This window comes from Bubalus kerabau, chromosome 16 (genome assembly GCF_029407905.1).
Source record: "Bubalus kerabau isolate K-KA32 ecotype Philippines breed swamp buffalo chromosome 16, PCC_UOA_SB_1v2, whole genome shotgun sequence".
NCBI classification, from domain to species: domain Eukaryota; kingdom Metazoa; phylum Chordata; class Mammalia; order Artiodactyla; family Bovidae; genus Bubalus; species Bubalus kerabau.
This window is the reverse complement of record NC_073639.1, coordinates 57,114,512-57,131,025: the sequence shown is the minus strand read 5'-3', so window position 1 is coordinate 57,131,025 and position 16,514 is coordinate 57,114,512. Positions and strand designations below refer to the sequence as shown.

The following is a 16,514-nucleotide window of genomic DNA, read 5'->3' as shown; positions in this document are numbered from 1 at the left end:
GCCCAGTTATTTTCTTTTTTTTAAATTTATTTATTTTGGCTGTGCTGGGTCTTAGTTGCAGCTCGAGGGATCTTTGTTGCAGCACATGGGATCTAGTTCCCCAACTGGGAACTATGGTTACTCAGACTTTGTATCCTGCAGCTATTTCCTTAAAAATGAATCATGTGAGCCTGTCACTTCAAGGAAAACAACTGTTTGTTGACAAATAAAATTCAAGTTATTCACACATCCTCTGTGAACCTGAGAGTGTCTCAATACTACAGGTTTTTCTCATGAGATAGACAATACTAACAAATATAATTATATTGTATAAATGAAATGTGCCAATATTTGCAAGATCTCGTAACTCCACAGTGAGTCAATTTTTTTCCAAGCAACAATGTATAATATTACAAAATCACATTCATTCAAAGCACAAATTAGACCAGTGGATTTTTATGTAATGATAGAAGTTCATTCATACAGTTTGAGATTTCACCTTTAAGAAACTACAACCTATCAAGTTTTTGGAGAGTATTAAAAGAAAAAAATCCATATGTATCTGAAAATGCTTTGCCTTTCCTATAAATCTGGGTAAGGCCAATTTTCTTCATAGACTTCAACCAAAATAACGTATCACTACAGTTCAAATGCAGGAGTTGTCTTTTACTAAGCTTGTCTTCTGTTAAAGCCAGTCATTTAGAGATTGGCAAGAACGTGAAATAATGCCATCTTGTCATTCATTCTTTTTTTACTTTAGAAAATAGTTATTTTTCATTAAAGACATATAACATGTTAGTGGGCTTATTATTATTATTTCTGCTGCTGCTGCTAAGTCGCTTCAGTCGTGTCCAACTCTGTGCGACCCCATTGACGGAAGCCCACCAGGCTCCCCCGTCCCTGGGATTCTCCAGGCAAGAACACCGGAGTGGGTTGCCATTTCCTTCTCCAATTATTATTTCTAATGATTAATAAATATTTAAAATATTTTCAGTTTTAATTTCTAATATGGTAAATATCAAAAGATAAAACCAATATAAATGAAAATTCTTTGGAGACCTCAATTATTTTTAAGGATGTACAGGGGTCCTGAGGAAAAAAACATTTGAGAACTGCTACTGTAAGCATTTTTGCTTTACATTTTGAGCCACAGAGGGCTTCCCAGTTCCAAAGGGCTTCCAGAAGCATGTGCTTCTCCTTCAGATCATTTTTAGACCTGGAAGTCAAGTTAGCAAGTACAGGGTTTACTACTGTATTACCTGCATTGTTACAGCCCTGTGCTAGGGGCTGAGTGATGGAAGAAGCCTGAACCTACAATCGATACAAGACCAGATGTAGGTACGGAAAGGAACGTGAACACAATGACACGTTGACATTGGGGTATCTGTATACATAAGACGGACATTTCTCTAAGGCAGACATCAGATGGAACGGAGCTATCAGCACTTTTCAAAATGTGCAGCGGCAGCAGCATCTCCTGGGAACTTGCTAGAAATGCAAATTATTTGGGATCTTCCCCAAACCTACTGAAACGAACTCTAGGGGTGGCGCCGGCTATCTGCATTCCAAGCCCTTCAGATAGTTCTGAGGCTAACGTTTGAGAAACACTGCTGAACAACTGATAAGATCAGAGGTTCATTTTCTCAATTACACACACATGAATCACCCACGTGACGGATTTGGCAACTATCCCTACAGAAGTCTTGGTGCTTTCACTCTATGCTTTTGTTTCAGCTTTTTCACTCAGTCTTGAAAGCACTTTCCAAGCCTGGTGGTTTGTGGTTCAGTTGCTAAGTGGTGTCCAACTCTGCAACAACCCCTTGGACTGTAGCCCACTAGGCTGCTCTGTCCATGGGATTTCCCAGGCAAGAACACTGGAGAGGGCTGCTACTTCTTTCTCCATTTCCAAGCCTACTTATTTTCATCTGCTGAAACCCTACGCAAGGGCCAGTTAGGGATGCAGCTGCCCCACAAAACCTTTCACCAATGAAAATGTGTTCATCCTTCAATCTCTCATAGAACTAAGTCTGTATCTCTTTCCTATTACCTGGCACACCGAGCTGGGTCTATATGGCCATAGAGTCTGTGTGTGTATGTGTTCAGATATTAGACTCTCTGAGACCCCATAGACTACAGCCCGCCAGACTCTGTCCATAGAATTTTCGAGGCAAGAATACTGGAGCAGGTTGCCATTTCCTACTCCAGGGGATCTTTCCGATCAGGCAACGAACTTGTATCCCCAGCGTTTCCTTCATTGGCAGGTGGATGCTTTACCACTGAGCCACCTATGAAGCCCCCTAGAGATTCTACCAGATTAAACACACCCTGGGGGGGATGAAACCGTATTTTAGTCATCTTTATATCCCTAGTTGTACTTTATAAACAAAGCTGACTATATAAAAATGAGAAAAATACTCTGAATTGTTTAAATAAATTAACAAACCAGTTGGGACGTACCCAATATTTTAAAAAGTTATTTTTGGTGCTTGCTACAGGTGACAGAACAACATATAACACAGGCCTAAGCTCAAGAATTTATGATGCAGTTGGAAAGAAAAGACCCACAAATATACAATAATTAAAAATAAAATGCCACTCATGAGAAATACCAAACTATGGGATGTGATGGTCCTGAAAGTGTCTTAGAAGATGCAAAGGTGGAGTGGACTGAGGCAGAAAGAAAAGACTTCAGGGACAAGGCAGAATTTGAGGGGGTGGTGGTCAGCAACAGTGTTGGACAGATGTTGGGAGTCAGAATTTTTTTTTTTTTTTTTTTTTTAAGGCAGAGAGAAAAAATTTCAGAAAAGAAACGAGGGAGGAAGAAAGGTATGGAGCATGTGAATAAGATGCTCAGTATGGCAAACATTAGAAGATTCTTGTAAGAAATCAATTTAGAGAGTTAAATAGGAAAGAGACTTGAGTTTTAGAGGGAATTCCTTGGTGATCCAGTGGTTAGGACTCAGAGATTTCACTGCTGTGGCCTGGGTTCAGTCCCTGGTTGGGGAACTAAGACCCCCACAAGCCACGCGGTGTGGCAGGGTAGGGCAGGGGGATTCTCTTTTTTTAATCTACTGGTCCAAAGATTAAAGATCTTTGGGAAAGACTAGAGATCTCTTCAAGAAAATTAGAGATACCAAGGGAACATTTCATGCAAAGATGGGCTCCATAAAGGACAGAAATGGTATGGACCTAACAGAAGCAGAAGATATTAAGAAGAGGTGGCAAGAATACACAGAAGAATTGTACAAAAAAGAGCTTCACGACCCAGGTAATCGCGATGGTGTGATCACTGACCTAGAGCCAGACATCCTGGAATGTGAAGTCAAGTGGGCCTTAGAAAGCATCACTACGAACAAAGCTAGTGGAGGTGATGGAATTCCAGTGGAGCTATTTCAAATCCTGAAAGATGATGCTGTGAAAGTGCTGCACTCAATATGCCAGCAAATTTGGAAAACTCAGCAGTGGCCACAGGACTGGAAAAGGTCAGTTTTCATTTCAATCCCAAAGAAAGGCAATGCCAAAGAATGCTCAAACTACCGCACAATTGCACTCATATCACACACTAGTAAAGTATGCTCAAAATTCTCCAAGCCAGGCTTCAGCAATACGTGAATCGTGAACTTCCAGATGTTCAAGCTGGTTTTAGAAAAGGCAGAGGAACCAGAGATCAAATTGCCAACATCCGCTGGATCATCGAAAAAGAAAGAGAGTTCCAGAAAAACATCTATTTCTGCTTTATTGACTATGCCAAAGCCTTTGACTGTGTGGATCACAATAAACTGTGGGAAATTCTGAAAGAGATGGGAATACCAGACCACCTGACCTGCCTCTTGAGAAATCTGTATGCAGGTCAGGAAGCAACAGTTAGAACTGGACATGAAACAGACTGGTTCCAAATAGGAAAAGGAGTACGTCAAGGCTGTATATTGTCACCCTGCTTATTTAACTTAAATGCAGAGTACATCATGAGAAACGTTGGGCTGGAGGAAGCACAAGCTGGAATCAAGATTGCCGGGAGAAATATCAATAACCTCAGATATGCAGATGACACCACCCTTATGGCAGAAAGTGAAGAGGAACTAAAAAGCCTCTTCATGAAAGTGAAAGAGAGTGAAAAAGTTGGCTTAAAGCTCAACATTCAGAAAACTAAGATCATGGCATCTGGTCCCATCATTCATGGGAAATAGATGGGGAAACAGTGGAAACAGTGTCAGACTTTATTTTGGGGGGCTCCAAAATCATTACAGATGGTGATTGCAGCCATGAAATTAAAAGACGCTTACTCCTTGGAAGGAAAGTTATGACCAACCAAGACAGCATATTGAAAAGCAGAGACATTACTTTGCCAACAAAGGTCCATCTAGTCAAGGCTATGGTTTTTCCAGTGGTCATGTATGGATGTGAGAGTTGGACTGTGAATAAAGCTGAGTGCCGAAGAATTGATGCTTTTGAACTGTGGTGTTGGAGAAGACTCTTGAGAGTCCCTTGGACTGCAAGGAGATCCAACCAGTCCATCCTAAAGGAGATCAGTCCTGGGTGTTCATTGGAAGGACTGATGCTGAAGCTGAAACTGTAATACTTTGGCCACCTGATGCAAAGAGTTGACTCATTGGAAAAGACCCTGATGCTGGGAGGGATCGGGGGCAGGAGGAGAAGGGGATAACAGAGGATGAGATGGCTGGATGCCATCACTGACTCGATGGACATGAGTTTGAGTGAACTCTGGGAGTTGGTGATGGACAGGGAGGCCTGGCGTGCTGTGATTCATGGGGTCGCAAAGAGTCAGACACTACTGAGCGACTGAACTGAACTGAACTGACTGGACTGGTCCAAAACGAAAAGATGTCTACAGTTTCCCTTCAGGCCTTACATTTATTTCATTTGTTCCTTTCATTATCTTAACCTAACCACCATTACCAAGCAAAGATTTTAACTGACAGTTGGCAACCTCTTTTCCAGGGACAAGTCGAATTTTCATTCATTCCAGCCATGGGTGCTGGTAACAGATCGGGGCTGGCTGCTGAGACAGGTCTTAACCAGCAGGGAAGAACCATGAGCATCAAAAGACAATGATTAAACTGCAAACACAAAGAAAGCTTCTCTTCTAAAACCCTTCGGATAATACCTTAGCCAGGATAAACTTGGGAGAGGCTATAAAGATTAGTATCACTGAATACAAATGACAAATTCCAGACTTTACTACTCTACACACTGCAAGAGGGGAGGGGGATCAGATATTTCACAAGCTACTGTGGCTTGATAACTTTTGGTTTCTTACCATAAGCTGCTCACCCTAGTTTATAAGTCTAGCAGGAAGCTAAATATTCTAGGTCTGTACTATCCAATACAGTAGCCACTAGCCACCTGCACTGTTTAAATTCTTTTAAAATGAAATCAAGTTAAAAATTCAGTTCCTCTGTCACACTAGCCACATTTCAAGTACTCAACAGCCTCAATGCAACATACAGAATAATTTCCAGCACCATGTAAGTTCTATTGGCACTGTTGTAGAACCACCTCCATCCAAGGACCATCTATGTGACAAATAGTGTCCTTCAAAGTAACCACCTGAGGAAACACTAAGTTTATTTGAATAATACTGCTTTGGTCAAAAATATTTTTAACTCTTCATTTAGAAATAACTTCAGAGACAGTTTTTAAGTTGCACCTTAATAGTGACCCAAGGCAATAGCGACTAACCATCTCAATGGCTCAATACTCTTCATTGGACTTGGCTCTTAAAATTACTACTAGCTGTTTCCAAAACTTGAACCCAAAAACCTCAAAAATATAATGATGTGCAATTACTGAACAGAGCAAAAATGTATCCAAGGCACATAGGCCAATTCCAAGAGTTCCAAAAAGGGTTTATGAACGGCTTATCACTATAATTAGTGAACAACGCCTCCCTAGATGAAACAACTGAAGTTCTGGTGTATTTTTTTTCATTTATTTTTAAGTCTGTCACATTATTTTATTATCCCATTTTCCAAACTATAATATTGCAACACATACCACACACCAACCCCCAGAACCTTTTATTTATACCACTGAATGATGCCACAGTTCTAATATATTTTCAAGCCAAAAACCATTTGTAAAATGTTTGTCTCTAGAACTTAACAGCTCACTTCTGAACAGTTAACAATAGCTACTATTTTGCTTGTATGCTTCTCAAACGCCAGACAGAGAAGAGAGAACCAACTATGCGGCAAGGGCCCCAGGACACAGGCAGCTCAGCTGCAGAGTCCCTTGCTCCTCCCTCCTCACCGAAAGGTTTACATTTCCACCTAAAAACAGGAATCATTGTTGTCAAACATCAACACCAGAAGAACAGTTTTGTTTTGTTTCTGTGTAACCTACAGGTTTATTTTAAGAAGACAAAAAAGCCAGGCCTGAAATAAGCAAAAATTTTTGAACTAGGTTAATAACCTGTGTTTGTGATTAACTCCAAGATCTGATCTAGATACCAAATACAAAAGGACAAGATATTTATTTCAGGGAAGCAAATAACCTTACAAGACCTAGCCTCTTTGGAATTTCTACAAAAGAAGTGTAGTATTGTATTTCTTGAGAATGTCAGCTTTACCTAAAGGTGGGATTTCAGAAAGAAGGGCTATTCTTCCACCCAATAAAAAAGAAATGTCTTCTACCCTCTATGAAGTCAAGGATTCCTATCCATTTGTCTAGTGTGTTAGATACTGGAAAATATCAGCAACTGGGGAAGTTTCACGAGATGAAAACAAAGCCAGGACATAGAAAGCATCTCAAATACCAGCTATTACTATTTCTAAGAATCCAAGCACCCCACTTTCCTCTCAAATAGAATCTCTCTCACTGCACATTACTGGACAGGAAATTACATACAAATCAGTCTCCCATTCTAAACAAGCAAGTTTGCAAGTTTTCAGAGATTAAAGATACAGTTCTAGCTATAGCCTTCTCCAAACACAGAAAGAATTGCTGTAGTTCTTCCTTTTAGTAAGCAATAAGCAATCACCTATCACCTGCCTCGTAAACGTAAGAATATTGAAAACATCCAGATAAAATTTTTTTTTTACTATAGTAAGGACAGTGGGTTAGTTATCAGGACTTTGAAAGGGAAAGAAAAAAAAAAAAGACCCAGTAATGAAGCCTAAGTTTAAAGGTGACTCTACTGCCATCTAATACTTAATACAAGACACACAGAGCTGGTACTGCTCCAACCGCCCCAGCAAACTGCCACAGTGCCATTTCAAGATGCCTCTGGGGGCTTCCCTGGTGGCTCAGTGGTACAGAATCCACCTGTCAAGGCAGGGGACATGGGTTCGATCCCTGGTTTGGGAAGACCCCACATGTAGTGGGACGGCTGGGTCCATGCACCACGACTGCTGAGTCCACACGCCCCAGCTACCAAAGCCCATGTGCCTAGAGTGCATGCTCTGCAGCACGAGAAGCCACGGCAATGCGAAGCCCGCACACCAACGAGAGTAGCTCCTGCTTTCTGCAACTGGAGGAGGCCTGCACACAGAAATGAAGACCCAGCACAGCCATAAGTAAGTAAAAATAAATAAATAAATCTTTTTAAAAAAGACCCTCTGGGATCACCCCCCTGTACCCATCTGCAAACACCCACTACCATTCAGACTCCATCCCAGTTAACCCTTCCATGAAAGAGGTCTTGCAAAGCAAACAAAAATTCAAAAGTTAAAGATTCAGTTCTCCCTACGTTAGAATACATGCTGAAAGCACAGAAATGTTTACAACCGTGAACACTGACCTAGAGCAGTTAAACAGGGGTTCCATATTGTACCCATAGATAAAACTGACTTCAAACTGGTGATTTTGGGGGTCTACAACCTACATGTACAGGACGACTCATTTCAAAAAGTTGTCTTGGGACTTCCCTAGTGGTCCAGTGGTTGAGACTCTGTGTTTCCAATGCAGAAGGGTGGGGCTCGATCCCTGATTAGGGAACTAGATCCCACGTGCCACAACTAAGATTCAGCAGTCAAATAATTAAAAAATAAAAAGTTGTGTTAAAGACATCCCAGTCCAAGAGGCTCATCCAGCACATTTGGAAGGGAACACACCAAGTGAAGCTAAGAAAGGGCTCCTAGTCTCAAAGAGTAAGTGTTTTGAGACTCTAGGTCGTATGTGTTTAGGAAAATAGGGCCATGTGACCGTTACAGAGGGGAAAAAGTAGAGAACACAGACAACAATGCTTTAAAAAGAGGTCTAATCCAGAAACTGGAATGTTGAGTCTCTCAGATACGGACATGCTTTGCAGGGAGAAAAATGACAACAGCAACAGAATTTTGGCCACGTGATCTTTCAATTCAAACTCATGGAACCAAACTTAGAGAAAGGGTCCAATATCTACTTAAATAAAAAATAGCTGTGGGAGGGGCTTCCTTGGAGGTCCAGTGGTTAAGACTCTGAGCTCCCACTGTAGGGGGCACAGGTTCGATTCCTGGGGTGCAACAACAACAAAAAAAGACAATTTAAAAAAAATAGGAGGGGTTAATTTATCAAGTGCTTAACACCCAACACACAGGAACACAGTTTCCTAAAGTTTTTGTCTGTTTAAAGAAAGACATTCTTTAGAAAATTCTATTATGTATTAACCCTCAGAGACTAGATTTCTGGGTATCTATGTGGACCAACACCTTTTCTTCCAACTCCAACTAAAACATGTTCAAAGAGCAAAGCGATACATTCAAAACCAAATGATGAAAACTTCTTGATTGTGATATATCAGAATTCAGGCCTCCAGGTCATAAATAATTTATACCACTAACAAACAAGTCTAATCATTTCAAACTATTACTTGGCTGGTGCTATAGATATATTTCCACAGAACAAAAATTGTTATGTTTATTTGCAGGGAATGGGAAAACAGACAGCAAATTTCATAGCAAACAGAGCCACTGGTGAACCACATACCCATCCACACAGTTAAAATATTTCTGCTCTTCTATTGCGTTTTGTTTTCAAATGTCCTGCCAGAAGTGCTTTTAAAACGGTGATCTTCTTAAACATTATACACTCTTTTTCAATAAAATAGGGCCCAATGTCAACGTCTTTACTTTTTAATCTACTCAAGTTGTAGAAAAGTCAACACAAATCCAGCAAAAAGAGACAAACCGATACCTCAAGATGTCTGCAGAATCGGGCCATGCCTCCACTCATATCCCAGCAGGAGCTGGGCAAATATTTTGAGCAATCCTGACTGTGAGGTCATGATGCTGACATCACAAACAGGAACTCTGACGCTGGTCAGCCTCTAGGATGCCACCTCACCACGTTAAAGGAAAACCAGAAGGTTCTGTAGCCCTGAATCTGGAGCTGATAATTCAAAAAAACGTAAACTTCTCCCAAGAAATTATCATCCTGTGAAAATTAAGCAACTCGTTCTCCACTACAGACCAGCACAGGCAATGCAGGTGAGCAGAGAACAGCACATCCCCTAAGTTAAGGATTTAGCTCACTACCAGGCACATATTTTTATATACTTCAAGTTTGCAAGTTGTTATTTTGGTTCAGTTTCAAACACTTCCTCTTATTATTCTCTCCTGGGAAATTAAGCTATGTTTAAGAATTCTGAAAACCGAGGAAGAAGTAAATCATGAACTTAAAATGTCATCTTGGTCTCGCCACTCCACTACATCACTAACTTCACCAAGTCCAATATTTATTTATATTGATGGAGGGTTCTGATGTGTAAGCTGGAGGTTGATTTCACCAGGGCTTCCCTGGTGGTGCAGTGAGTAAGAATCCGCTTGTCAGTGCAGGGTGCATGGGTCTGATCCCTGGTCCAGGAAGATTCCACATGTCAAGATTCCACATGTCCTTCCACATGTCAACTAAGCCCACATGCCACAACAACCAAGCCAGTGCACTGGAGCCTGTGCCCCGCAACAAGAGAAGCCACACAGTAAGAAGCCCGTGCACCGCAAGGAAGGGTGGATCACGCCTGCCGCAACTAGAGAAAGCTTGTGGGCAGCAATGAAGACCCAGCTCAGCCAAAAATTTCTAAACAAATAAAATTATTTTAAAAAATAATTTCCCTAGGGTATTTTCCTGACCCAGGAATCGAACCCGGGTCTCCCACATCGCAGGCAGATTCTTTACCATCTGAGCCACCAGAGAAGCCCTTAATATAAACAAGATTTAAAAAAAAAAAGAAAAGAAAATGCCAGAAATACAAAGCCTCACCACAAAGTTCTGCACAGTGTTTCTTTGCTAAAAAAGCCAAAATTGCCAGATTGTTGTCATTGTTGTGGTTCCCCACCACCCCAGGAGTTCTGGAATTTGCAACCCAGAACAAAGAAAGAGCTAGTGACATTTTATTGTTATTTCTAAGTGGTTAAAGATTCTTAAATTGGAGGGAAATGTAACAAAGGATTAATAATCATTATCTCCGGGTGATGGGATTACTGGTAGTTTTAATACCTTTTTTGTATTTTCTTGGGTTTCTCAAATTTTATTTAATGAACAAATATAATTTTTTATACCTCCTTTGGATTTTCTTGGATTTCTCAAATTTTATTTAATGAACAGATATAATTACTTAAGCAGAAAAAACAATATTTTTTTGTTTTTTTGGCCAAGACACACAGCAAGTGGGATCTTAGTTCCTCAAACAGAGATTGAACCCACACCCTCTGCACTGGAAGTGCGGAGTCTTAACCACTGGACCACCAGGGAAGTTCCAGGAAAAAGATTTTTAATGACTTTTTTTGAGTCACAGTAAAATGGGCTGCTTCCTAAGGCCCATTTCCTAAGGCCCGCCTTGAAAGAAAAGTTATATCCAACCTAGACAGCATATTAAAAAGCACACACTACTTTGCCAACAAAGGTCCGTCTAGTCAAAGCTGTGGTTTTTCCAGTGGTCATGTATGGATGTGACAGCTGGACTATAAAGAAAGCTGAGCGCCAAAGAACTGATGCTTTTGAACTATGCTGTTGGAGAAGACTCTTGACAGTCCCTTGAACAGCAAGGAGATCCAACCAGTCCATCCTAAAGGAAATCAGTCCTGAATATTCATTGGAAGGACTGATGCTGAAGCTGAAACTCCAGTACTTTGGCCACCTGATTCGAAGAGCTGATTCATTGGGAAAGATCCTGATGCTGGGAAAGATTGAAGGCGGGAGGAGAAGGGGATGACAGAGGATGAAATGGTTGGATGGCATCACCGCCTCAATGGACATGAGGTTGAATAAACTCTGGGAGTTGGTGATAGACAGGGAAGCCTGGCGTGCTACAGTCCAATGGGTCGCAAAGAGTCGGACACGATTGAGCAACTCAACTGAACTGAAAATGGGTTGCAGCCAGGGAGTGAGGAAGCAGACTCTAGTGTGCTGTGTGCGCAGGAAAAAGAAATCAGCACAGCAGGCCAGTGTAAGCAATACGAAGTGGGTAGCCAGGCAGAGAGGCTAGGTGTTTACCAAGCCTACTTCCTTCTCTTCCTGGAGTCACAGACCACATTTCCCAGCTCCCTCTGCAGCTCAGTGTGACCGCGGGACTGAGTCCCAGCCAATGGAAGGAGAGCAGGGCCTGCTACGAGTATACTTTTAGGCCTTCCCCATAAAATCTTTCCACTCTTGGCCCTTCCAGTGGCTTGATGCAGATGAGCAGGGCGACTTCAAAAGCATCAGTGGAGGACACCAAAGGAGCCTGAATCCCTGCATCACTTTTCTTCATTCCCCCACCATGAAATACCTACCCCACTCTTCTATAACTGAAAATAAACTTCCATCCATTTAAGTCATTAAAATTAGTGGAGTATGTTACAGCAGCTAGCTTTTCTTACCAAGTGACAAAGAGATCAAAACTCTGCTGAGACCTTGAAAAACATCTCAGCTAAGTAAACTCAAAATAAATTTGAGGATAAGCTCCTGAGACAGAAATGCTTCACACTATAAAAAGCATGATCACATGAAAGACAAGTTAAAGTACTGTGTTTTTTAAAAGCAAAAAGACATTTTACTGGCAAGAGCAGAAATATGTTTAAAGAACACAAGTGTGATTGTATGTAAGATAAGACTGATGGTGAGTTGATAAATGTTCAAGAGTTAGGTGGTGATGGGACTACTTGTTTACATATGTGAATGAAACTGTCCACAATAAAAAGTTTTTATTATAGAAGATATTTTAGTAAAATCCAAACTCCACATTCTTCTTCACCCCTTCATAACCTAAAGAAAAAAGCTTAAGCACTTTACAGAAATGAGAAGTTCCTTAAAACAAGCAGTCTCCCACAACAAGTGTATAAGTCCAAGTGAAAAGGAATAATCATCTTCATAATTCTTATCTGATTTCCTAAGGTCTTGTTTCCTCTTTTGCTGTTGCTTTGCAGGTTTTGTTTTTGTTTACTGTTATTCTTTTTTCAATGTGAAAAGAAAAATGTGGCTCTAAAAAAAGAAAAGTATGAGAAGAAGGTTAGATTGGGAAATGAGACAGCTGGATTCTGTCCCAGCTGGATGACCTTCAGCTAGCACTTAACCCCTTCCTGGAACTCCGCATCCTGAAGATAACTCATTACATAAGATCAGTTTCTAAGTCTGTCCTTTTGTAGTTCTACTGTTTTGGATTCAAATACAAACTCCCTAAGTGAAAGGGCAAGGATTCAAAAGTGAAAGGAAAGCTACCGTGACTTCAATTTTGCCAGAGTTCAGAGTACCCTGCAGTCGGGGAAGAAAGAACCACACCTGATAAGATCAGCCTCCGAAAAGCACTGCCTCTCCTCTCGCTCTCCAGCATCCTCCGAGGCAAATCAGATCTCCTGCACTTCCCTTTAGCCCCTTCACAGCCCATCAGAAAAACAAAAATACTATATTTACGAAATTTGGAAATTCTACTGGGAGGCCAAGGAAGAGTTGAAGAATTTGCAATGAATTTAACCTGCCAGGAGAGGGAGTTTCAAGGGAGGTTTTGAGCCTCCAAAAACAAAGCGCCCACAACAGCAGAGTGGGCACCTGGACACTTGGATTTCTGCTCAGTCCTGCTGGGTGCCGGGAAAGAGATGGAGCATCAGGCAGGTTAAGTATCATAGGTGCAGGCGGCCGCACACTGAGACTTCTGAGCACCCGTCTAATTCTAAAATGCTAAAAGTCTATACACTTAGAAGTGAAGGGGAAAAGAAGTTCTGAGAATAAGGCAAAGTCTAGTCAAGAGAAAAGATGTTCCTGAAGCTGATTTTCAAGTCAAGCTAGAGACAAAAACTCACAGGGCTGCGTTCTAATATCCTGTTCCGGAGACTGGGAGCTTCATTCACAGCCTAATCCCATCCTCTGAAGTCACGATTATGTAAGTGTCTGCTGCCTGCTGTGTCACTTGCTGCCCCCCACCCCCACCATGGGAGACGCTGTGTAACCTGAGCTCCCCTGCTTCACCCACTGAAAACACTTACACAACACTCTGGTCATTTTCCAAACTGACTCGTATTTATACCAGGGAAAGGCAAGTTACTCAATTTTTTCCATCTTTCAGTTTCATTCACACTGATATGTCTGCACATACATAAAACACAATTAGAGCTGAAGTTCATTTATACATGTTCTTCAATTTCTGAGTAAAACAAGGAAAGTCAAGTGTTTTCAACTTCACAGAAGGATATCAAAACCCAATCAGTAAGCTGATGGGCTTGCCTTGGCCGAGTGAAACAGTTCTCATCTCTCAGCTGAAATGAGGTAAAAGTCCTCATATGGCAAATGCAGAGTCATGCCTGTTTATGCACCCAAGGCCCATATTCCACTGCACCGCACGGCACATCCCCTCATGCCAGGACTTCCGGGGGACACAGGAAATGACTCTAGAAGAATAAAAGTAGATGCATCATCTCCTCTCAAGGTCTCTTCTGACTGTGAGGCCTGCACTCTCTCCTTCTCTGGACTGCCCAAGCCACCGTGCAGTCTTCTATAACTGAATGATGAATCAGTTTGGTTTGTACACTGTGCGATGACTAAGTTTCTCCTGGTCAGGGATGAAACTGGTCTCTGCATCCAAAGAGCCTAAAAAAGTCCTTGATACACAGTAAGAGTTTTTAAAAGTCCTGAACTGACTCAATGAAAGAAGAACCCCTAAAATGATGCAATACTGAGATTTTCAACCTGAAGCAACCTGTATCTCACCTTCTAAGCATTTGATGAAGACAACATTAGAGGGTTTCCCAACCCTGGGATCTCCTTCAAAAAGTAGGCCAGTGAGGCTTTGGGCAAACGATTCAATTACCACCCCCAGTGAATGCTGTATAAGAGCTAGAAGTCTTGAATTAGATTTCCTTTGTGGACACAGAGATACTCGCTCTTTGCAACGGAAATAAAATGTGAGGCAAATGTGTAACTTTGAACTTTCTAATCATTGTATTTAAAAATTTTAAATACAAGGTGAAATTAATAACCTATTTTTGTTAACCAAATATATGCAAAATATGACTTCAAATGTAATCAATATAAAACTGTTAATCAGTTATTTTACATTCTTTTTATATTAGGCCAAAATCCAATTGTGCTTTTTTTAAGTTTTATTATTGGAGGACAATTGCTTTACACTGGGAATCAGCTATATGCACACATATGTCCCCTCCCTGTCGAGCCTCCCTCCCACTCCCACCCCACCCCTCTAGGTCATCACAGGCCCCCGAGCTGAGCTCCCTGTGCTGGACAGCAGCCTCCCACTAGCTGCCTACTTTACACGCCGTAGTGTATATGTGTCAATGCCACTTTCCAATTTGTCCCACCCTCCCCTTCCCCTCTGTGTCCACAAGTTCATTCTTATGTCTCTGTCTCTATTCCTGCCCTGCAAACAGGTTCATTTGTACCAATTTTCTAGATTCCATATATACGTGATAATATATAGTATTTGTTTTTTTCTTTCTGACTTATTATGAAGACTCTCGGTCCATCCACATCTCTACAAATGACAATTTTTTTTCCTTTTTACAGCTGAGTAATATTCCATGGTCGAATTATGTATTTTTCTACTCAGATCTCAACTTGGACTTGCAACAGCCATACATGGCTTATGGCTACTGTACTGGGCAGTGAGGCTCTAGAACTATGTGTAAGGCAGACTATAAGGACACTCTCCCCTTGACATAGATAATGAATTTGCCAATCAGACATCTGAGTGCCCCTGGGTATGCAACATTCATCTTTCCTACCACATTACAGGCTTCCCTGGTAGATCACATAGTAAAGAGCCTGCCTGCAATATAGGAGACCTGGCTTCGATCCCTGGGTCCAGAAGATCCCCTGGAGAAGGGACTGGCAACTCACTGCAGTATTCTTGCCTGGAGAATCCCATGGATATAGGAGCCTGGCTACAGTCCATGGAGTTGCAGAGTCAGACACCACTAAGCAACTAGCACAAAACAGCAACAACAATCACATTACGACACACTGTGAAAGGAAAAATGGATAAGCTCTTGAATGTACAGCTGTGAATAATTTAGTTGTTCTTAAGATAAAGATGAAAAAAAAAATAACATTTCCAGTAAGAGCACCTTTAAAATATCTATTTGACAGGGATACATGATGCATGAAGAAGCCCTGCTTACAGCACGAGGCACTGCCCAGTAAAATTGATGGCTCAACACAGTTTGAAAACACACCCACGCAATACTCAAAGCAAAGAACAGAGACTGAGTTACAGATGAAAATTTAATAAGTGTGTCTCAGGATACAAGAAGGGAACCTGAGAGGTAGCGCCTGGCAGATTTAAGGGCGACGGAGCAGGAGGCAGCGTTTCAAGTACAAAGAGGCAAGTGAACGCATCTTTCTACTGAGGCGGCTCCACGCTCAGCTGCTTCTGGCATTCTGACTGCAGGAAGCCGACACAGACTCGGGGAAGTGTGGAGTGAGAACATGCGGAAAGCAGGACCAGAGACCGGAGGGGAAAACTAATAGGAGAGAAAGAGGGACAAAGGATGAGACCTCACTGTCATCTCCTACTCATCTGTTATTTCTTCCCCGGTGAACTTTAGTAAAGTTGGCTTTGATTTAGAGATAGTCCAGTGGCTAAAACGTAAGACTCAGAGAGGAAAAAGCACTGTCCCAAGTATCAACACTGGGGAAATGTGTCAGTCTACTGAATGAAGACACAGAACATGTCTTGTGGGATGAAGAGAGGCGCGTCTCCTCCAGGACAGAGTATCTGGCAAGTGTTCAATGTGCTGGAACAGTGATGAGTGACATGGAGCCACCTGCGGTCATCCTAAGGTTCAGGCCTCCTGGAAGCTTGCCCCGTGAACACAGAGAAAATGTGTGTGATGTCACCAGACACAGTTTAGGGCACAAGCCACCAAAGAGCCACTGCTTCACATCACTGCAATACCAAGTGAGATAAACTAGAATAAAGAGTGAGCAGGGAACTGGAGGCATCTGGTTTTAGCAGCAGCTAAGTGGTTGGCTTAGAGGGTAAAGCAAGAGGTAAGTCTGCTAAGGCTGGGTGATGAGAGAGGCGGAGATCCAGATGGCCCCTCTGTTTCTTATTCCACCACCTCCACCAGAGCATTCCAACCCTAGGGACTAGTGGGGAAGATCAGCCAGGG

General features: G+C 41.8%; 1 protein-coding gene across 15 annotated transcripts in view; it reads right to left on the bottom strand.

Annotated features, from left to right (window-relative positions):
- Positions 1-16,514, bottom strand: part of CLIP1 (CAP-Gly domain containing linker protein 1) — a 116,528-nt gene that overhangs the window by 87,869 nt on the left and 12,145 nt on the right. Inside the window, exon 1 of one of the 15 annotated variants that reach the window (XM_055549505.1) lies at positions 13,191-13,275. The exons of the other annotated variants lie outside the window; for them this stretch is intronic. The gene's annotated coding sequence lies outside the window, so the exon portion shown is untranslated. Of the gene's footprint in view, positions 1-13,190; positions 13,276-16,514 lie in introns of those variants that run through there. 15 annotated transcript variants of the gene reach the window in all.